At 46.3% G+C, this 22,912-nt stretch overlaps 1 protein-coding gene across 8 annotated transcripts in view; it reads right to left on the bottom strand.

Annotated features, from left to right (window-relative positions):
• Nucleotides 1-22,912, bottom strand: part of LINGO1 (leucine rich repeat and Ig domain containing 1) — a 3,568,664-nt gene that overhangs the window by 2,907,134 nt on the left and 638,618 nt on the right. The window contains exon 3 of one of the 8 annotated variants that reach the window (XR_014978787.1): nt 2,825-3,625. The exons of the other annotated variants lie outside the window; for them this stretch is intronic. The gene's annotated coding sequence lies outside the window, so the exon portion shown is untranslated. Of the gene's footprint in view, nt 1-2,824; nt 3,626-22,912 lie in introns of those variants that run through there. 8 annotated transcript variants of the gene reach the window in all.

Raw genomic sequence — 22,912 nt, 5'->3', positions numbered from 1 at the left:
TTTTCCCACAGAGGTTTGGAAGGTGATCTATAAGCTAAACTGAGAGCTTATTTTCTGTAAATTCACATTATCTTTCTCAGTCATGTGAGAATGAAGTCTGACATTCTCAGTAAAACATGTACATCCAACAAGGGCAGAGACTGTCAGTTGATTCCTTTGTGTTCTACTGCAGCTTCCCAGAGTGTTCCAAAGAACAACTAGAGCGCTAACAGTCCTACTTATGATAAACATATGGCACGCCTGAAGCCATCTTGCTTGGATTAAAGTGGTAACTCTTAAAACATTTAATTTAAAAAGGAACAAAATGAGGGGGTTCATTTTTCCATAAAAAGTATGATTAGTGCTGCAGAAAGAAAAATTAGGGCACATTTTGAGTGACTTCTCAAATCCTCTTCTATTTCATTAAAACATTCTGACATGCAGACTGAAACATGCACTTTCAATACCAGCAGCAGTTTTCCCTGGTGAGCAGTAGCTTTACTACAGTGATCTAATGAGCAAAAAGAGTGCTAACATTCTGAATTTATGGCAAATGTGTGACACATCTGAATGCCTTCTTGATGGAATCAAAGTAAAAAACTGAAAGTATTTCCTACTGAGGAGACTGCAGTAAATGAGGAAATTAGGAAACTTCATAACAAATAAGTCTCCCAAGATGGCCAGCAGAGACAAAAGAGCCCAAATGCAGCCCAAATATCACCCAGATTTAGCCCAAGTATAGCCCAATGACAGAATGTCCCAGAGTGTTCTTAAAAACAACTACAGCGCTTACTGTCTTCATTATGACAAAAGTATGGCACACCTGAAGCCATCTTGATTGGAATAAACTGGTAACACTTAAAACATTTAATTTAAAAAGGAACACAATGAGGGGGTTCATTTTGCCATAGAAATTATGATTAATGCTGAAGAAAGAAAATGAGGGCACATTTTGAGTGACTTCTCAAATCCTCTTCTATTTCATTAAAAAATTCTGACATGCAGACTGAAACATGCACTTTTAATACCAGGAGCAGACTTCCATGGTGAACAGTAGTTTTACTACAGTGATCTAATGAGCAACTAGAGTGCTAACATTCAGAATTTATGGCAAATGTGTGACATATCTGAATACCTTCATGATGGAATCAAAGTAAAAAACTGAAAGCATTTCCTACTGAGGAGACTGCAGTACATGAGGAAATTAGGAAACTTCATAACAAATAAATCTCCCAAGATGGCCACCGGAGACAAAAGAGCCCAAATGTAGCCCAAAATCACCCAGATGTAGCCCAAATATAGCCCAATGACAGAAGTGTGCAAAACACTTAGGGCCTCATGTAGGTAGCCCAATACCGGTCGGTAACGGCCGATTTTCGGTAATTATACCGTTACCGACCGGTATTTAGGCTTTTGCAATGTAGGGGGCACATTACAGGATTCGGTAATTTACCGAATCGGTAAAATTACCGAATCGGTAATTTTACCGATTCGGTAAATACCGAATCCTGTAATGATATGTAGGGGGAGTGTGTGGGTGTCGTGTGGAGTCGGTATTTACCACCAACTAATAGTTGGTGGTAAATGAAGAATGGCTGTGAAAAAGCATTTTTTTGCACGTAGAAGTGTGCAATGTGGCAGACATACATGCCCTTAGGGCATGTATGTGTGCCACATGTGCACACATGCAGGAATCAGGGGTGCAACAGGGTGTCAATGTGACACCCTGCCATCCTTGATTGTGTTCCCCCCATTACCGAATCGGTATTTACCGATTCGGTAATGAGGCATACCTTCCCATTGATTCAATCAATGGGAAGGTATGCCTCATTACCGAATCGGTAAATACCGATTCGGTAATTACCGAATTTCTACGAATCGGTAATTTTTACCGCAGGAATACCTACATAGCATTTACCACTTCATAAATACCGAATCGGTATGATTCGGTATTTATGAAGTGGTAAATGCCAGGCCACCTACATGAGGCCCTTATTATTTTGTGTTTTTGCAGTGTTATATAGTGCAGACTTGTCAGGTATTGGAGTGCTTTACATGAGCATTGGTTACATCACACAAGAACAAATTCATTTTGGTTGTAGACATGGGGAGACTAAGGGCCTTATGTAGGTAGCCTAACATTTACCACTTCATAAATACCGAATTTTACCGATTCGGTATTTATGAAGTGGTAAATGGTATGTAGGTAATCAGTCGGTAAAAATTACCGAATCGGAATTGGTCGGTAATTTAGAATCGGTATTTACCGATTCGGTAATGGTAACTGGCTTCCCATTGATTCCTATGGGCCAGGAGGCCTTTTACTGCTTTTGCACTTGGTATCGTCAGTGAAAGTTTCACAAGTGCCATCATGCCTGTGTAGTTATTACCTTTTACAACAGCCTCTAAAACGTGGCTTTTCGTACATTAGATGTCCGCTGTTACCTTTATTTTTCTTTTCTACTAAACAATGTTTTCACCTGCGCCAGGACGCCTTTTGCCCAAAAGTGCGCTTTACATATCAATATTCCATTCCATTCCATTACACAGTGCTTCGTATCACATTTATGCATGTTGTTATGTTTAAAAATGTTTTATTAAAGAAAGTGCAAATGTGGCACATTTCCTTACCAAGAACCGACTAATATAGAACACTGTATAAACCATCATCGTAAATTTATAACAAATATAAATATATATATACACACACATACACACACACACATATATATACACACACACACACACATATATATATATATATATATATATACATATATATATATATATATATATTACTGAGGAATAATGATAGATAAGGCATGGCATTTTAAGAAGAATCACACTTCTGCATTTTCTGAGTGCTAATCTTGCAAGGCAGTGTGCATCTATCCAAGTCAAAGGTTTTCCAAACAGCCCTTTAAGGTTTCATCTTCTGGAGGGTTTCAATCGAACTTCTGCATGTTTTGTCTTCTTGTATCTAACTTAACATAAACTGATGCGCCTCAGGTTGTGACATTAATCTACTTAAACAATACAAGCTAGGCAGATTGACTGAGCCAGGACTGTCATCGGTGGCACTGATGAGATTTTACAAAAAGAGTAGGTTTGATGCTTATGTCTTTTTCACGAACTCATTTCACAGGAGAATTTGCTGTCACAGTTCGTCACATTAGACATTACTTGATTCTGAATGGCGTCTGGCGTTTTGCATGTGGGTGCGACACAACATATGTAACTACTGTGCACATATCTGCCTGCATGACAGAAATTAAGCCTGCATGGTAGCTGTGCCCCTCAAATGGCTGCACTGCAGTAAGAACATTAGATGTATCCATCTGGGCATGACACACTCTTGCATCTGAGCTGAGTAGGATTTCAGAGTGAGGAAAGAAGATGTTGGAGATGGAGGCTGAGTGAGGAGCATTGCTGAGCTTCCCCACCAATCAGCTGGCTTGTTAGCAGTTTCATCCTATTTCAACAAGAGCCAGTGCACACAATTGAAATTACAGAAGCAAGGTCCATGCAAAAGAACAGAGATAGGCTGAATCCAACGTAGATATCAATTCTTCTTTAATAGATTGTACAAAAAACGGCCAGCCGACACGTGTTTCATCAGAGAGAAAGAATCTTTGAATCTTCAGGGCTGGAAGGATACAAGATCATAACTAAGATCATAATAAAACATTACAATACAAATTCTCTTATTTGCCAAAAACACACCCTTTTCCAATGAGGAAACTCACAAAGAATAGAAAGACCCAAAGGACAAGGACAGGCAAAACAATACCATCTGAATCAAAATGCATTCTTCATAATATAATTAATTAAAAACATGGCTGAACATTATAAAATTAGTACGAAGTATCCAAAATTGTGTACACCAACATTCACGGTGTGAATAGAGCGACAAAAATGTAAACCCAAGGAAGAGATGCACAAAAGGAAACACCCAAGGTGAAAAAGGGAAAAGATGAAACGCAGTGAAATTCAAAAAACAATAATCTCACCACCAATTACGCGAAAATAACATGAGTGTGGGCATAAAAAAGCCACATCAAATACCTGTGAATTGTATCCAACTTAGAGATTTCTAACGAGCAATGCTCAGTCATAAGTAGGAAATCTCAAAAGAATATGGACATGAATGACTGTCCAGTATAGATCGTTGAAACTGGATGCTAAAATCTACATCAGGAAAACACAAAATAAAAAGTAGAAAGGCACCAAAACCCTAAATTCGACCAAAAAAACCCATAACAAAGAACACATGGAAGGGAAAGATAAACCCTACCAGTCTTTTATATACTCCAAAGATATATCCGTTACAAAATTAATCACATAAAACTGATATAATCTAAAGGACAGAAATCTATTTAATAAAAGCCAAAATGACCACTGGTCACATCACGCCAATTAGAGATAGATCATATTGCAAGTAAGTGGTTACATCAAAAAGGTCGTCGTCAAGAGCCTCACCTTAAGTATTTATAGATACCAGGGCAAAGTCACGCCAGTCAGATGAATCCCACATAGGGTTGAATCTCATAGACCAGTCCTTATTACGACAAAAGAACACCTCAAAACACAAAAGGAAAACAAAACATGGGAAAGGGGCGATGAGAATAGAAACAACCAAGTGCAAAAGATAAGGCCAAGTGCCTATCGTAAACAACGAAAGAGTATACTCACAAAGTCAATCCGAACAATCCGGAAAGGCGGTCAGACACGTGTGTTGTGTCAAAACCACCACCTAAAAGACTGCACGGGCAAAAGGAAAAAAAGTGAGGAGCATTGCTGAGCTTCCCCACCAATCAGCTGGCTTGTTAGCAGAGGGCCGGAGTGGCTCCTCATCAATAGGGGTTGATGGGACAACACTCGCACATACCTGGGCAGTACGTGGACCTGCTGGACGGCGTTTGGATCGCCATTGCCTTTGCCTCTGACCTCACGCCTCGCGGAACCCGCTCCGCGGGTCCCGCTTCGCCAAGGGACGCCTGGAACTTGGGAGCTGCCGTTGTTGGGACAGATCAGGGCTAAGGGCTGTGAGGGCTGCGAGCAGGAGGGGCTGGACTCAGTTTCCCAAGAGTCACAGCTCAGCTCCACCCGCAACACCTGGGCCGCTCTCCCTCATCGCCACGCCCTCAGCTGACCAGTGAAAGCTGCCGGATTTCTCCCTCTACGTGGGACAACACTCGCACATACCTGGGCAGTACGTGGACCTGCTGGACGGCGTTTGGATCGCCATTGCCTTTGCCTCTGACCTCACGCCTCGCGGAACCCGCTCCGCGGGTCCCGCTTCGCCAAGGGACGCCTGGAACTTGGGAGCTGCCGTTGTTGGGACAGACCAGGGCTAAGGGCTGTGAGGGCTGCGAGCAGGAGGGGCTGGACTCAGTTTCCCAAGAGTCACAGCTCAGCTCCGCCCGCAACACCTGGGCCGCTCTCCCTCATCGCCACGCCCTCAGCTGACCAGTGAAAGCTGCCGGATTTCTCCCTCTATGTGGGACAACACTCGCACATACCTGGGCAGTACGTGGACCTGCTGGACGGCGTTTGGATCGCCATTGCCTTTGCCTCTGACCTCACGCCTCGCGGAACCCGCTCCGCGGGTCCCGCTTCGCCAAGGGACGCCTGGAACTTGGGAGCTGCCGTTGTTGGGACAGACCAGGGCTAAGGGCTGTGAGGGCTGCGAGCAGGAGGGGCTGGACTCAGTTTCCCAAGAGTCACAGCTCAGCTCCGCCCGCAACACCTGGGCAGCTCTCCCTCATCGCCACGCCCTTACCCATTACCCAATTATATCCTAGGCCATAAGTGAGAGCACGAACACCGCTGCGCGGGAGCGCGCGGGAGCGTCCCGGGAGAAGCCCGGGACAAGGGCGGGACCGTCTTTGGCCGTCAGTGGCCGAAGGAGGCTGGGCTGGGCCCACTCTCTTGATCCCCCTTTGTGTTACAAGTAAGGCAATGCCTTCGCCCCCACCACGGGAAACCCCCTCAAGGGATGGCGCCTCCAGCTCTGGGACTTTGGATAATTACTTTAAACCAACTAAAGGAGAAGCGGTCAAGGAAAGCTCGCTTGAGAAGCGTAGGGTGGAGCGCAGGCGCTCCATTGAATCTATGAAAACCAGGCCCCTGACCGATATCATTCCTTATCCCACCACTCAAGAGGAAGGCACTCCACCCAGCAGTCTGATTAAATCGACACTCGAGGACTTCCCCGTCTTACTAAGGGAAATTCCTTCTACTCCAGGGATAGCGCTTGGAAAAAACACAGAGCCAGCCCCTCTCGAGTTCTCCCATACCCCTATTAACCTGGTAACTCAAACCCCACCTACGCAATTGGCTAATAAGAGCAAGTCCAAATTAAATGTAGTGGCGGAGTTACATAGGCCCCCACCCAGTAAACGTGCTCGGAAAACAGTGAGGGGGCGGGGGATATCCAAAATATCACATCTTGACTTTGGCAAGAAACGCACTAACACCGCTCTATTGGGGAAGCCTACGGAGATAGTGCCTACCATTACACCGCCCACGCCCCCAAACCCCAGTATAACGGCCACCACTAAAGAACCAGAGGTAATTTCTTCAAACTTAAACCTCCCACTCTCTGCCAAAGGGAGCATTGAATTCCTACTCCGCTCCCTTTTGCAGCCCATTACCGACAGCTTAAAAAAAGTCGAGATCAGGCTCACCCTACTAGAAACTTCTTTTACCACTTTGAACACTCTAGTAAACAAGCAGACAAAGCTAGTGGGAACCCATTCCTTTGCTGGGGATCCTTCCAAAGCAGAAGCTGCAACTAATGCCAATAAAGCCCCCCCCAGAAACCCACCGCCTGCCCCCCCTCTGCAACCCCTTATGGCCATCCAACTCCAGGCACGGCACAATAATCAAAGTAACAGACCTACCCAACCCGTGGACTTAGCCTCCCATAGCTCTCAAATAGAGTCCTCTGGAATACATCAAGATCAGGTTAACGCCCCCCCACCCACGCCCATTTGCCCAACTCCCAGACCACGAAGGCCAGACCTCCCGCCTGAAGCTAATAGATTAATGGTGGTCTTAGCTGGTGCCCCCCACTTAAGATCAGGGGAAAATGAGGACTACCAATCCCTTAAGAAAAAGGTAATCAAATGGCTTAACTGGAACCGACCCTTGCCATCCCATTTTAATAACGAAATCATCATGGTGAGAAGGGTTCCATGGCTAGGGAAGACCAGGAAAACCATAGTGGGGGACTGTATTATGGTAACCTTTAAGGATCCGGGAACGGTACGACACATTTGTGGAGGAATGAACCGATCCCTTGATTCCACCATACAGACCCTCCCAGTATCTTTTTTCTTCCCCCCGATTCCCAGGCACCAGGTCCCAACACACGATGACTGGACAAGGGTGGAACACAGACGTAAACACAAAGGCTTTCTACAACGCCCGTACTTCCAACCGCCTGAAACACCTTTTTGCGATTTCAATCGCTTTAACTGCCTGAACGGTTTGGATGGGGTCGACTGACTTACCGTCTGTAAGACAGTGCCAGGGGTATCGGGCACCCCCGCTGTGTCCTCCGGTCCAATTTCGGGCCCCCTGAATGATCCAGCTGCTTCAGACCATGGCAGAACCGAATCTTTTCACCAAGCCACTGATGGGGTAGTTGTTGCTGAGGGGATAACTACGGTTCCTTTCCTTGTGGGCAATGGTGCGCCAAGACCGCCGGTGCCACATGCATCTTCTGCTGCTCCTATTATAGGTCCCGCATTTGAAGTGGGGCATGGACTCACCTCCTCCAACCCTCATGGTATGGCATCTGCCACCTCCGAACATTTGAAGATAATTTCCTGGAACATCGCGGGATTAGCTAACAAACTGGAAGACCCGGCTTGGGCAAAGTACATAGAAACTGGTGACATATGCATGTTCCAGGAAACCTGGGCCAGAGAGGACTATGGACATCAAGGCTATTCGTCATTTTTCATCCCAGCAAGGTGGGAAGGCAAAGGCCGCCCATCAGAGGGCCTTACGACGTGGGTTGCTGCGCACCTGGGCTGTGTGGCCACACGGCTCCCATTCAACTCTGATGACATCCTTGCGGTCTTATTAACATGGCCAAACAAAGCTAACCTTCTGCTGGTCAACATCTATTCCAGGCCGATGGGAATGGCAAAAGAATCATCGACCTTTGATGAACTCTCGAACTTCTTATCTGAACTGTCGATTGATTCATATTATGTGGTGGTTGGGGACTTTAACTCTCACTTTGAGCCACTCCCCGGCCTCCAGGAAGGGTTCTTATCAGAAGAAGAAGTTAGGTGGGCAGTACCATGGGTTGATGTGCCATCTCCGAAAGCTTGGACCCCACTGGCACTGCAAATCACTGCCCTTACGTTAAGGTTTGGACTTAGAGCATGTAATGGGCGAATTAAATCCGATATACCAGGCAAAAATACTTACAATCGGCGGGGAAGAGAGTCTCATTTGGACTATGTCCTGGTCCAATTGGCGAGATGGTCAACAATACAGGACTTCAGGGTAATAGACAGGTTGGACAGTGACCACAATGCCCTCGAGTTAGACCTTGCTCATCCAGCACCTCAGGCCCTAGTGACCCATGAGGAAGGGAATCGCCCCACGCTCCTCATAGATAACAGTAGGAGAAGAATTAGGTGGGAGCATATGGTCACAAGCAAGGATAAACTCCCACTGCTTTATGCAGAGATTACTCCCATCCTGGAAACTGTTGGGGATCTTGACAGTGTGGCAAATAAAATAGATATAAGGAGTAAACTGTTTGTTGCCCATGAGGAACTTATAAAAGTTGCGGCACCCCACTTTACTCGTAACATACGAAAGCCTAGGGAGAGGTGCCAAGGTAAAACACAATGGTATAATGTAGCCTGTAGACGGGCCAAAACAGAACTCCTTGGAGCAATTAAGGAGGGCACAGGAGGGGAACGCCTTAAGCAACGCAGGCAAGCTTATAAGAAGCTTCTTGCTCAGGCCAAAATAGAATGGGAGGAAAATCTGTGGGAAGAACTTACAAAGGCCCTAGCAATTCAAGATCAACGCCTGTTCTGGAGAATTTTGAATGGGGGATCAGGGAGTCTACACTCGGCAGTGGAGCCTAACATAGCTCCTGGAGTGTGGCAGGCCCACTTCCAGTCCCTATATAGCGCTGAGTCTGGAGAACTCCCTGCGCCAATCGAACCGGAGAGGCTGGGCCCTCAGGCGGATCCAATAACACTGAGTGAGGTCACTGCTGCTATTTCAGGCCTGGCTTCGGGGAAGGCGCCTGGACTGGATGGGCTACCGGGAGACCTGTTCAAGCAGGAGCCCACCGTCTGGGCGCCTTACCTCGCTGCTCTTTTTAACGGTATCCTCGGTGGGATGGAAATCCCTAGTACTTGGCTGGGGGCTGAGGTGGTCCCGATTTTCAAAAAGGGATCCCCCCTCCTCCCAGCCAACTACAGACCGATTAGTCTGATAGACGTAGCGCAGAAGCTGTTCGGCAGGGTTCTCCTGAATAGGCTCCAGGACTGGATAGAGGAGGTGGGCGCCCTCAGTCCCTATCAGGCAGGATTTAGGAAAGGGGTATCGACTGTGGACCAGGTTTTTAGATTGAATCTGGTCTATTGGAGGACAGTGAGGTTCGAGGGCGGTAGTTTGTACACGATTTTCGTGGACCTACGGGCCGCCTTCGACCTCGTGCCCAGGGGAAAACTTTGGATTATCTTGGCAGGGATGGGCGTACCACCAGATATTTTATTGACCTTGCAGAGGTTGCATCATAACAATTATGCCCAGGTGAGGTGTGGGAGGTCGGGGGAACTGACTGACAGATTCCCCGTTGGCAGAGGGGTAAGACAGGGCTGTGTGCTGGCGCCGACCCTGTTTTGCCTCTTTGTCAACGGGGTAATCGCCCATCTTAACGCCACCGACTACACAGATGCCCCCAAATTAAATGGCAACAGTGTGCCCGCAATAATGTTCGCGGACGACACATTGTTAATATCTAAAACACCCATGGGCATCCAAAGGATACTCGATGCCTTTGTGGCCTTCTGCCAGGATAGAGGGTTGGAAATCAACGCCACAAAAACCAAATATATGGTATTGAATCCGAGCCCCAAACAGCGCCCGAATCCCCAACTGGGAGCAGTGCGGCTGGAAAGAGTAGCCACGTTTGAATATCTCGGCGTGACGCTCAACGAAAATATGACCTGGGGGACCCATCAGAGCAGGGCTAACCTTAAATTAGTGCAAATTACCGGGGGTATATCCCGGATGATGATTGGTTCGACCTACCGCCCACTGGGGGCCTTAATTCAGATATATAAAGCCCAGGCCAGGGGGGCGATCTTGTACGGGGCTGAATTGTGGGGCCACATTCCATGTCGGAACCTGTCTTCCACGGAAAATAGGTTTATAAGACAAATAACCGCACTTCCCCCTAGCACTCCACTTCTTCCTCTGAGGCTTGATCTAGGGCTACGGCCACTTGCCGACGAGATAAGTCTAAGACCCATTGCCTTCTGGCGCAGGCTATGGAGCGGCGATGATCTCGCCGACTATAGGGCGGAATTGGCCGAACTATTAAAGCACCCCAAGGCGCTCAGTATTCCCTGGGTCAAAAACATCCAGTCAATTTGCACCGATCTGGGGCTCCCTGAATTGTGGACCGAACCAGCGAATGTAGCACCAGGAATCTCTAAGAGATCCCTGGCGAATCTGTATCACGAACACAAAAGGGCAAGGGCCTTAGCTACCCAGACAGAGGGGTCCCTCTCTTCCATATTCCTGCAAATTAAGGATCTCTACAGATTTGAGAAGGCTTTCGATCCCATATATCCCATACTCACTAGAAAGTTATTTCTCCAGTGGAGATACAGTACATTGCCTTTTCGGTCCTTTTCAAGCACCTGGCTACAAGTCCCTTCCACCAAATACTGTCCTCTTTGCGTTGATAAAGAGGAAAATGATTTGCATGTGATCTTTTTCTGCCCAGCCTACAAGGCAGCCAGAAAGCATTGGCTGCTTCCCTTGATTAAGAATTTGGGTGGCAGGGAATATACACCTATGTACAGGATTTTAAAATCCGATGTTTCTGGCCCAACCGTTTTTGCACTTTCCAAATTCTTTACGAATGTTTGGTATACGCGTATTCGTCTTTTAAAAAATGCTGGGTAGATTTTAGAATCACTTCAATTCTTAATAACTGTTTTTATTGTCTGTGTTGATCTTAAAATCATGTATTGATGTTTTAACAAATCTGACAGAATTCATGTGATTTTTTTGTATGTGCATCTTTTATGACCAAATGGTCGAAATAAAGATTGGAAAATGAAAAAAATGAATAGGGGTTCAGTCATTATTCATCCTATTGTCAGAAGTATAATAGGTGGCCGAGGAAGAGCTCATGGTCGATGTAGAACCAAAGGTCAAAGAATCTCAGAACCACTCCTGCCCAGAGGATCCACTGCTGTTGGAGGAAAAAGGAACTACTTATGCATGACTTCCATTAGAAGCCTCTATCGTGAATTCTAGATTCTACATCTGGTTATTACTGCACTCTCGGAGCAACAATAGGCAACAGAATTTGTTTCCCACTGTTGCCATGTCGTAAAGTATTTCCATGCTCCTCTGACAGGACAGTCACCAAGTCTGTCAGGGCTTTAGGATGGGTGGGAATAGAACGGCAGGAAGGGTGCTACGGGTGTGTGTAGTGTTGTCATGTCTGACCCGGCATGCAACGCCAGGGCCAGGCGTGACAGGAACTGGAAAGGAGGGACCGGAAGGAGAGTAGTAACGGGTGTAAGGGGGGAAATAAAGACGCTTTCACCCGAACCGCTGTCGGTCTCGTTATTGTACATACGAGATATGAAACTGGCAACGAGGGTGGGATAAGGAAGAAATCCCCCAGCCTGCGCGCACCCAGACGACGCACCACGTCACCTGCAGTGAGGCCGAGTGCTGATACCAAGGACGCGAACACCCGCTGTGCAGCGGAACCGCGGCGGAGTCAAGTGCCTGCAGTATGCTGCCACCTCAAGTTTGTGCCAACCCCAGGACTTCAGAATTGTCTCACCACCACATGCCTGTGGCCTACACACGCCTGTGCCTACCGGCGGCCATATTGAGGTCAGACACATAGCATTGGGAAGACCCTGTCACCATTCCGGTGGCCATCTTACAACCAGGCAAAGAAGAGAGCACCACTACTTCTACCACAGGAGAGGAATGCGACAGTACTCCTGAGTACCACATGCTGCCCACTGCGCCCTTACATTACCAGACACTGCTCAAACAAGCTGCCGAGTTGAGAAGACCGAACAGAATCGATTGCACGTCATCATGTCTACGCCCCCAGACTCCTCGCAGAATGCGCAACCAGGTCGCGCGCAAATCGCACAGCCCGGTCCAGTGCTGCTGGGGGTTTCATTTCTGTGCCCCCCAGAACCCTTGATGCTCACATCTGCAAATAGCATGGGCCCGAGATGGCAAAGTTGGTTGGAAGACTTCGAGGACTTCATGAAAGGATCGCGGGTCAATGACCCCAACCAGCAGCTTATTGCCTTGTGTAATCTGGTGGGCAAAGACGTCGGACAAATCATTAAGGAGCTACCACTGGCCATATCTGCCTCCTATCCCAATGTAAGTAAGGCATTAAATAGAAAATTCTTCCACAAGCGAAATCTTGATTATGAACGTTACACCTTCAATTTAGCATCCCAAGAAAAAGATGAAGCGATGGGTGACTTCATTACACGCCTTAAACGCCTAGCCCGATACTTCACTACCGAAGATGCACTTCGCCTACGGATCATAGAAAGGTGCCAGTCGGAATCCATGCGCCGTCGCTTGCTGAAGAAACACTACTCACTAGACGACATCAAAGAACTCACGCGAATAAATGATCAAGCTGAAGAGCAAGCAAAAAAGATGGAAGTAGGCAAGACGGAAAACGTGATCAAGCTTTACGATTGCACTCTCAGGCAGACCCACGGCACCAGTCAGACCATCAGAAATCCTCGAAACCCACGAGCCAAAATCACAGCGGAAACAAGACCAGCAACACTTGGAATCAACCATTGCAATGCTATCGCTGAGGCCAAGATTACCCTCACACAGGCCCATGCACAGCCATGGGACAACAGTGCCACCGCTGTGGGAAAGAATAATTTTGAAACAGTGTGCCAAACCTATCGCAAGGAGTCCACGCCAGCCAAACGAAACCCGGGGCCTCGTCATCACGCAAGAGCAGTACGAGAGAGAAGGGACCGATCAACTAGCTCATCAAGATCCAGTACTCGGTCACACCTTTCCTATCGGTCTCGACGATCGTCATCAAGGGAATCATCGGCCCTCACTCCCATATCTCAAGACAGCGATAAGTATGTATGCATGGTAGCGGACCCTGACCGATTAAAGAAATACCCCAGGCTGCACATTCAAATGGGAAAACACCCCACGGAGTTTTTTTAGACACTGAAGCGTCACTCAATTACATATGCAAAACTGAGTACAATAGGATGAATCTGAAACCTAGACTACAGCCGGCCGCTTTACATGTCTACACATGGATGTCCAAAGAACCACTGCAGTGCCTAGGACAATTGCGTACGTCTCTGACATATGAAGACAGGACAGTCTATGCGCAAATCCACGTCATACAAGGCCCTGAAGCGGCTGAGTGTCTTCTCAGCCTACCCACAGTGGAGCGCCTACAGCTAGTGGAAATCCTATACAAAGTGGATGACACACCTGATATCATCAGCAAATTCCCGAAATTATTCTCTAGACTAGGAAAACTAGCTCATTTCAAAGTGACACCTGTGGCCCAACACCACCGGAAAGTACCTTTTCACCTCCAGCAAGCGGTGAATGAAGAGCTGCAGGATCTACTGAGAGCAGACATCATAGAGAGGTCAACCAGACCCACCCTGTGGGTATCACCAGTGGTAATAGTCCCCAAACAGGGAGTAGAGAACAAAGTGCGTCTCTGCGTGGATATGCAAGCTCCAAACACAGCCATTGAGCATGAGCGGCATCCGGGACCCCAAATCAGCGACATGATCACTCGTCTGAAAGGAGCAAAAGTCTTCTCAAAATTAGACCTAAAAAAAGGGTATCCTCAGCTTGAGCTCCACGAGAAGTCCCGGTACATCACCACTTTCACCACGCACCAACAGCTTTTCAGGTACAAGTGCCTCAACTTAGGAATTTCCTCGGCAGCGGAAATATTTCAAGAGGCGGTGCGGCGAGTCATCCAGCACATTCCAAACTCATTCAACTACAGTGCTGACATCTTGGTGTTCGGTGAAAACTCGCAAGGAACACAACAAGGCTCTTGATCGCGCGTGTCATGCTCTTCTAAATGCCAATCTCAAGCTCAACCGAAACAAGTGTGAGTTTCGCAAGTCTACATTAAAATTCTATGGTCACATTTTCCACAGTGACGGAATGCGACCCGATGCTGAAAAAGTAGCTGCACTATCTGACACGCCATACCCAAGAGATGTCAGTGATGAACGATCTCTCCTGGGTATGGCTAGTTATTATGCCTGTTACATCAAGGACTACGCCACCATCAGTTATCCCCTGCGGGAACTCACAAAAAAAAGCGAAGTCTTCCATTGGTCTGCCAAGTGCAAGCAAGCGTTCAGCCAAATCAAATCAGCAGTGAGTTCTGCCATCAATCTGGCTTATTTCATCCCCCCAAAAAGACAGAAATCACAGTTGATGCAAGTACTGTAGTACTTGGAACTATCTGAGTCCAATACGATGATGAAGGAGAACAGCGACACATCATAGCGTACTGTAGTCACAGCCTCACTGACACGGAGAAAGCTTACTCACAGCCTGAAAAAAAGAGTCTGGCATTTGTGTGGGCGTGTGAGCACTTCCATCTCTTCATCTATGGGAAGCACTTCATACTAATCACTGATCACCCGGCCCTCATAACTATCTTCGGAAATCCTCGAGCAAAGATGCCACCACAGATTGAACAGTGGGGTATTCGTCTCCAAGAATATACGTACATCATTGTTCACAAACCGGGGAAGGCGGAGAACCCAGCAGACTACATATCGCGACATCCCCAGATTTCAACACGGACAAGGTGTTCACTGGCAGAAGAATACCTCCACTTTGTACTTTATCAAGCAAGGCCGCCCCAGTCCCATTAGAAGCCATCATAGAAGCCACTGGTAAGGATGCCAAACTCCAGATCATAGTACATCGCATCCGCACAAACTCATGGAGACACCTGGAGGAGGCACCAAGTGACAAGACTGTCAAAATGCAAGAACTCACGTCATTCCGACATGAAAAAGACGATCTCACAATCAGCACGAATGGACTACTATTAAGAGCTTAGCGAATTGTCATTCCCCAACAACTGAGATAAGGAACTGTAAATCTAGTGCATGAAGGACACACAGGCGTGGTGGCAACGAAGAAAGAGCTACGTGAGTGGGTCTGGTTCCCGTTCCTCGACCAAATGGTAGAAACCACACTCCGAGATTGCTCTCAATGCCAACTAGTAGGGCGAGAAGAACCACAACCCCCGCTTCAAATGTCTGACCTCCCAGACGGCGTATGGCAACAAGTAGCCATCGACTTCATTGGTCCACTGAAGTCTGTGAAGTATATTATTGTCATCATGGATGAGTACTCCAGATTCCCCATTGCACAAGTCTCATCCACAAGAGCAACCGCTGTCATACCTGTCATCGACGAAGCATTTGATGCGTGGGGAATCCCCACAGTAGTGAAGACGGACAAGGGCCCACCATTCAATGGACAAGCGTTCGCAGAGTTTGCAAGACACCTGAACTTCAGACACACAAAGTTCACTCCCATGTGGCCTCAAGCTAATGGGATGGTCGAAAGGTTCATGGCCACCATAAAGAAAACAATACAATAAGCCAAACTGACCCAACACGACACTCAACCGGCACTTGACGAGGTACTACGAGCATACAGAACCACGCCACATAACACCACTAACAAGTGTCCAGCTACTTTGATGCTCGGAAGAACTCTGCGTACCAGAATACCAGCCGCAGACACCGCTATACATTCCAGGTCCCCGACGTTGGATCACTGGACACTAGTTGGTCTTGACAAAGTCAAGAAGGTAAAAATGAAAGAGTACGCAGACAGTCGTCGACACACCAAGGTGTCCGACATTCAAGAAGGAGACTGGGTGCTAGTCAGGCAAGAACAAAAGGCAAAGACTGACAGTCGCTACTGTGCCCAACCATTACAAGTGACGAGGCGGAAAGGAACCATTTTCACAGCTGCATCTGAGACCAAGAGAATCACACGAAATGTGTCGCACTTCAAGAAATGTAATCCTGCAGTATATACCCAAGCGGAAGAATCAGAATGTGACAATCGCAGCGAGTCCAAGAGAGGGACGCCCCTCACGCCGACCACAGAGGACTATCAGGAGACCCACCCGGCTTTTTGAAGAACTCTGAGCAAGTAAGCATTGAACATTTTTTAAAAAAGGGGGAGATGTAGTGTCGTCATGGCTGACCCGGTGCACGACGCCAGGGCCAGGCATAACAGGAACCGGAAACAAGGGACCGGAAGGAGAGTATTAACAGGTGTAAGGGGGAAATAAAGATGCCTTCACCCGAACAGCTGTTGGTCTCGTTATTGTGCATACGAGACATGAAAGTGTGGAGGCCCGTTGTAGCAAAATTTCACATAATTAGAGAAAAACAGATAACACAAAATTGGCACACTGCTAATGCAGAGGCAGATGCTTTTGGGGCCATACATAACATAAAATTATAGATGAGTAAAAAGGGCAAAACAGGGATCTTCTTAACCTTGTGGTTCTGAGTGACATCACAGACAACTCAAGCTTTGCTCTTATTGTTTAGTTGATGTCACTCAGAATCCCTCAGTGCAAAACGTATAGAATTATAGATGGGTCACAGTGAATTACGGAAACGTTTATCACTGAGGGGTTCTGAGTGGTATCAAATATACAATGAGAGCGAAGCTTGAGTGGTCTATGATGTCCCTCAAAATCCCAAGGTGAAAAATGTCCCTGTAATACACTTTTGACCATCTATAATTTTATGTTATGTAAGGCCCCCAAAAGCAATTGTCCTTGCAGGACTGTGCATGAGTGGAGGATAAGGGGGAGGCTATATGTAACATGCCCTACCCATTACCTGCTACACTTAACCAAAACCCACTACCTTACCTGCCTTCCCCCTTATGCAGCTGTGCTTTCTGCTTTCAGTCTAAACAGATGATTGTATAACATTACAACACAGGCATTTACCATGCATGTCTTTACCATGAATTTTTCACAACGTATTAATTTACCACACATCTGTCTTTACTACGCATACCTTTGTCACACAGGCAGGCATAGAGAAGGTGATATACATATATATATACACACAAACACACACACACACACATATATATATATATATACACATACATATATATATACATACATGTATACATATTATCTACTGGCGGTCACCAGTAGATAGTTATAGTTAGGACCGGGTTTCCATAGGAAATCCGCAACATTCTATTTGGAATAACTTTGGCGCCGGTTGACGAATCCTCGCGAAATTTTCAAAATAGGTGGGGCGCTCCGCTCCTACCCTGAAAGTCTCGGGGGGATTCGTCAAGCGGGACCTGAGAAAAAAGGGGGGTCCCAAAACGCGTTTTCCCCATGCAATTTTCTATAGGGACCTTTAGTCCAAGGTACAGCCCGAACGGCTGAACAGAATTACTTGAAATTTGGCAGAGAGGTAGTCCTCAGGTCAGGGAAGTGCCTTTTGCAGGTCTGGTGTCAATCTGTTCAGTAGTTCCTGAGAAAATCAAAAGTAAAATCATATACATATGTGGGCGGAGCCTAACCACACATCTCATCCTGAGATCTGATTGGCTGTCAGCACTTCATCCAAGAAGTGTTGGCAGCCATCTTGGGACCAATATACATGATAGCACCTCATTAAAAAGCATTGCAGTTAATAGAAGGTTTTAAGACTTTAGTTACATTATAAATCATTTGTTGATGGTACCATACTCATTTTAGGAATTGTGGTATGTTCTAAGGTGATTTCACCATGTGAAAAAGCCTTCTGCTGGGATATCATGATTGAGAGAAAAATATTTTCTCATGCTTTTCCCACAGAGGTTTGGAAGGTGATCTATAAGCTAAACTGAGAGCTTATTTTCTGTAAATTCACATTATCTTTCTCAGTCATGTGAGAATGAAGTCTGACATTCTCAGTAAAACATGTACATCCAACAAGGGCAGAGACTGTCAGTTGATTCCTTTGTGTTCTACTGCAGCTTCCCAGAGTGTTCCAAAGAACAACTAGAGCGCTAACAGTCCTACTTATGATAAACATATGGCACGCCTGAAGCCATCTTGCTTGGATTAAAGTGGTAACTCTTAAAACATTTAATTTAAAAAGGAACAAAATGAGGGGGTTCATTTTTCCATAAAAAGTATGATTAGTGCTGCAGAAAGAAAAATTAGGGCACATTTTGAGTGACTTCTCAAATCCTCTTCCATTTCATTAAAACATTCTGACATGCAGACTGAAACATGCACTTTCAATACCAGCAGCAGTTTTCCCTGGTGAGCAGTAGCTTTACTACAGTGATCTAATGAGCAAAAAGAGTGCTAACATTCTGAATTTATGGCAAATGTGTGACACATCTGAATGCCTTCTTGATGGAATCAAAGTAAAAAACTGAAAGTATTTCCTACTGAGGAGACTGCAGTAAATGAGGAAATTAGGAAACTTCATAACAAATAAGTCTCCCAAGATGGCCAGCAGAGACAAAAGAGCCCAAATGTAGCCCAAATATCACCCAGATTTAGCCCAAGTATAGCCCAATGACAGAATGTCCCAGAGTGTTCTTAAAAACAACTACAGCGCTTACTGTCTTCATTATGACAAAAGTATGGCACACCTGAAGCCATCTTGATTGGAATAAACTGGTAACACTTAAAACATTTAATTTAAAAAGGAACACAATGAGGGGGTTCATTTTGCCATAGAAATTATGATTAATGCTGAAGAAAGAAAATGAGGGCACATTTTGAGTGACTTCTCAAATCCTCTTCTATTTCATTAAAAAATTCTGACATGCAGACTGAAACATGCACTTTTAATACCAGGAGCAGACTTCCATGGTGAACAGTAGTTTTACTACAGTGATCTAATGAGCAACTAGAGTGCTAACATTCAGAATTTATGGCAAATGTGTGACATATCTGAATACCTTCATGATGGAATCAAAGTAAAAAACTGAAAGCATTTCCTACTGAGGAGACTGCAGTACATGAGGAAATTAGGAAACTTCATAACAAATAAATCTCCCAAGATGGCCACCGGAGACAAAAGAGCCCAAATGTAGCCCAAAATCACCCAGATGTAGCCCAAATATAGCCCAATGACAGAAGTGTGCAAAACACTTAGGGCCTCATGTAGGTAGCCCAATACCGGTCGGTAACGGCCGATTTTCGGTAATTATACCGTTACCGACCGGTATTTAGGCTTTTGCAATGTAGGGGGCACATTACAGGATTCGGTAATTTACCGAATCGGTAAAATTACCGAATCGGTAATTTTACCGATTCGGTAAATACCGAATCCTGTAATGATATGTAGGGGGAGTGTGTGGGTGTCGTGTGGAGTCGGTATTTACCACCAACTAATAGTTGGTGGTAAATGAAGAATGGCTGTGAAAAAGCATTTTTTTGCACGTAGAAGTGTGCAATGTGGCAGACATACATGCCCTTAGGGCATGTATGTGTGCCACATGTGCACACATGCAGGAATCAGGGGTGCAACAGGGTGTCAATGTGACACCCTGCCACCTTTGATTGTGTTCCCCCCATTACCGAATCGGTATTTACCGATTCGGTAATGAGGCATACCTTCCCATTGATTCAATCAATGGGAAGGTATGCCTCATTACCGAATCGGTAAATACCGATTCGGTAATTACCGAATTTCTACGAATCGGTAATTTTTACCGCAGGAATACCTACATAGCATTTACCACTTCATAAATACCGAATCGGTATGATTCGGTATTTATGAAGTGGTAAATGCCAGGCCACCTACATGAGGCCCTTATTATTTTGTGTTTTTGCAGTGTTATATAGTGCAGACTTGTCAGGTATTGGAGTGCTTTACATGAGCATTGGTTACATCACACAAGAACAAATTCATTTTGGTTGTAGACATGGGGAGGCTAAGGGCCTTATGTAGGTAGCCTAACATTTACCACTTCATAAATACCGAATTTTACCGATTCGGTATTTATGAAGTGGTAAATGCTATGTAGGTAATCAGTCGGTAAAAATTACCGAATCGGAATTGGTCGGTAATTTAGAATCGGTATTTACCGATTCGGTAATGGTAACTGGCTTCCCATTGATTCCTATGGGCCAGGAGGCCCATAGGAATCAATGGGAAGCCAGTTACCATTACCGAATCGGTAAATACCGATTCGGTAATGGGGGGAGCACAATCAAGGGTGGCAGGGTGTCACAGTGACACCCTGTTGCACCCCTGATTCCTGCATGTGTGCACATGTGGCACACATACATGCCCTAAGGTCATGTATGTCTGCCACATTGCACACTTCTAAGTGCCAAAAAATGCTTTTTCTAAGCCATTCGTCATTTACCACCAACTTTTAGTTGGTGGTAAATAACGAATCCACACAACACCCACACACTCCCCCTACATCTCATTTCAGGATTCGGTATTTACCGAATCGGTAAAATTACCGAATCGGTAATTTTACCGATTCGGTAAATTACCGAATCCTGAAATGTCCCCCCTACATACCAAAAGCCTGAATACCGGTCGGTAACAGGATTTTTACCGAAAATCGGCCGTTACCGACCGGTATTAGGCTACCTACATAAGTGATTTGACCAGAATCACTGTCCAGCTGAAGCAGAAACTCCAACCTGGTTCCCCAGTTGCAAAGTCTGCAGTTCTGGAAGTAACACCACATCCTCTCCCCTAAGTGCAACATTTAATCAAGTGGTCAACTGGATAAAAAAACATAAAGATAACAAATAATTTAAAAGTGCTTTGTAGCTATTTGAAAACTCAGAAAATATGTCCTTATTTTAGTCTTTTAGAGCACTAACCATAATTTTGATGCCAATAAGACCCTCTCATATATGTAATTTCTAAAGGAAATGCTCTAGGTATTACATCAAGATGACGTCAGGCGTTCCACACTTTTGTAATAAATATAGAATGTTAGCAGTCTAGTTGTTCATTAGGATACTGTTGAGAGGCAGAGGCCAGGGGCTCGGACTCTGAAAATTGAAGGCAGGTAGGAGGGTGCAAAGGCAACAATTTAACCACACTGAGCAGACAGGAAGGGCCGTGGCAGCACAACAGACTATGGAGGGCAGTGGAAAGGGGGGCAGGGGCAACAAACCAACAATACAGGACTTGCAAGAGAGGCTGTGGCAATGTAATAGACCATTGTGGGCAGAAGGAAGAGGCAATGGTAGTACAACCATACATGCCAACAGACCAGATTCAGCCAGGAAACGTCCAATGTTTTTAAGCTCAAATGGGCTTTATTTGATCTGTCTCCTGTCTACAATCTCCTCTTTTTCAATGTAACTCAAAGGGGAAAATCAATACCCCAGTTTTTTTTCAAAATCTCCCTCTTACCAAGTTCAAAATGTTCGCAAGTATGGTACATTGGATCATGGAAGGAAATGGGGTAGGGACATGGACTTGGATAACAGAGGACAGGAGGGACATGGAGAGGTGCACCAAACTGACTCTGCAGGGCAGGCATCAGGGTTTGCAGCAGCACAATACACCACACAGGGCATGCAGGATGGGAGTGCAGCACAACAATCCATAGAAAGCAAGAGGGAGGGGACAGGACCATGCACATGGACAACAGAGAACAGAGGGGCAAGAGGCAATGGGAGCTAGCTGACCATAATGGACAGACAGGAGAGAAAGCTGCAGCATAACAGACCATAAAGGGCAGGAGGGACGGATCAGGGGCATTACAATGGAACAGACAAGCCAGGAGGGAGGGAGTAGGGGTCTGCACATGTAAACAGAGGGCTGGGGGCAAGGGGGCATGGCAGGAGCAGCAAGATAGCCATGGAGGTCAGGCAGGATGGGCACTAGAAGCAAGACACACCATGAAGAGCAACACTGAGACTGTGATGGCATACACACAGTCCATGGAGGGAAGGTGGGAGGGGGTCAGGGGCAGCTAACTGACCACACAGGGGAGGTGGGAGGGGCCATGGCAGCACAGAAGACCATGCATGGCAAGTGGGAGGGTTAGTGGCAGCACAATGGCTATGATGGGCAAGAAGAAGGGTGCAGGGGCATGCACAAAGGATGATGGAGGATAGAAGGGAGGGTCAGGACCTGTGCACAGACAAGAAAGTTCAGGGGAAGGGGCCTCACAACAGACCGCACGGGGCAGGCAGGAGGAGCAGTTGCAGCACAACAGACCAGGGAGGGCAGAAGGGTGTGGCAGTACAATGGACCATGTAGGACAGGAGGAAGAGGATAGGGGCATGGCATGTGGACAGGCAGGGTGGAGGTGGCAGGGACAGGTTACAGTCATCTGACAATGCTAGGCAGGTGGGAGGGGAGTGGCAGCTCAACAGAACACTCAGAGTAGATAGGAGTGGCAGGTCCATGGAACATGGTGGGCAAAAAGGATGGAGCAGGGGCATGCACAAAGACATTGGAGGGCAGGGGGAAGGAGAATAGGGGCAGCAAGCTAAGCACAGAGTTTAAGCAGGAGGTCAATGATGGGTCATAGAATTGGGCAATGGAGGGCAGGAGGAGTGGACTGGTACATCATACTAAATTGAGGGCAGTGGCAGCACATCAGACCATGCATGGCAGGAGGGAGGAGG

This window comes from Triturus cristatus, chromosome 3_1, assembly GCF_964204655.1.
Source record: "Triturus cristatus chromosome 3_1, aTriCri1.1, whole genome shotgun sequence".
Lineage (NCBI taxonomy): Eukaryota > Metazoa > Chordata > Amphibia > Caudata > Salamandridae > Triturus > Triturus cristatus.
The sequence above is the reverse complement of the archived record's forward strand: the minus strand, read 5'-3'. Positions and strand labels throughout refer to the sequence as shown.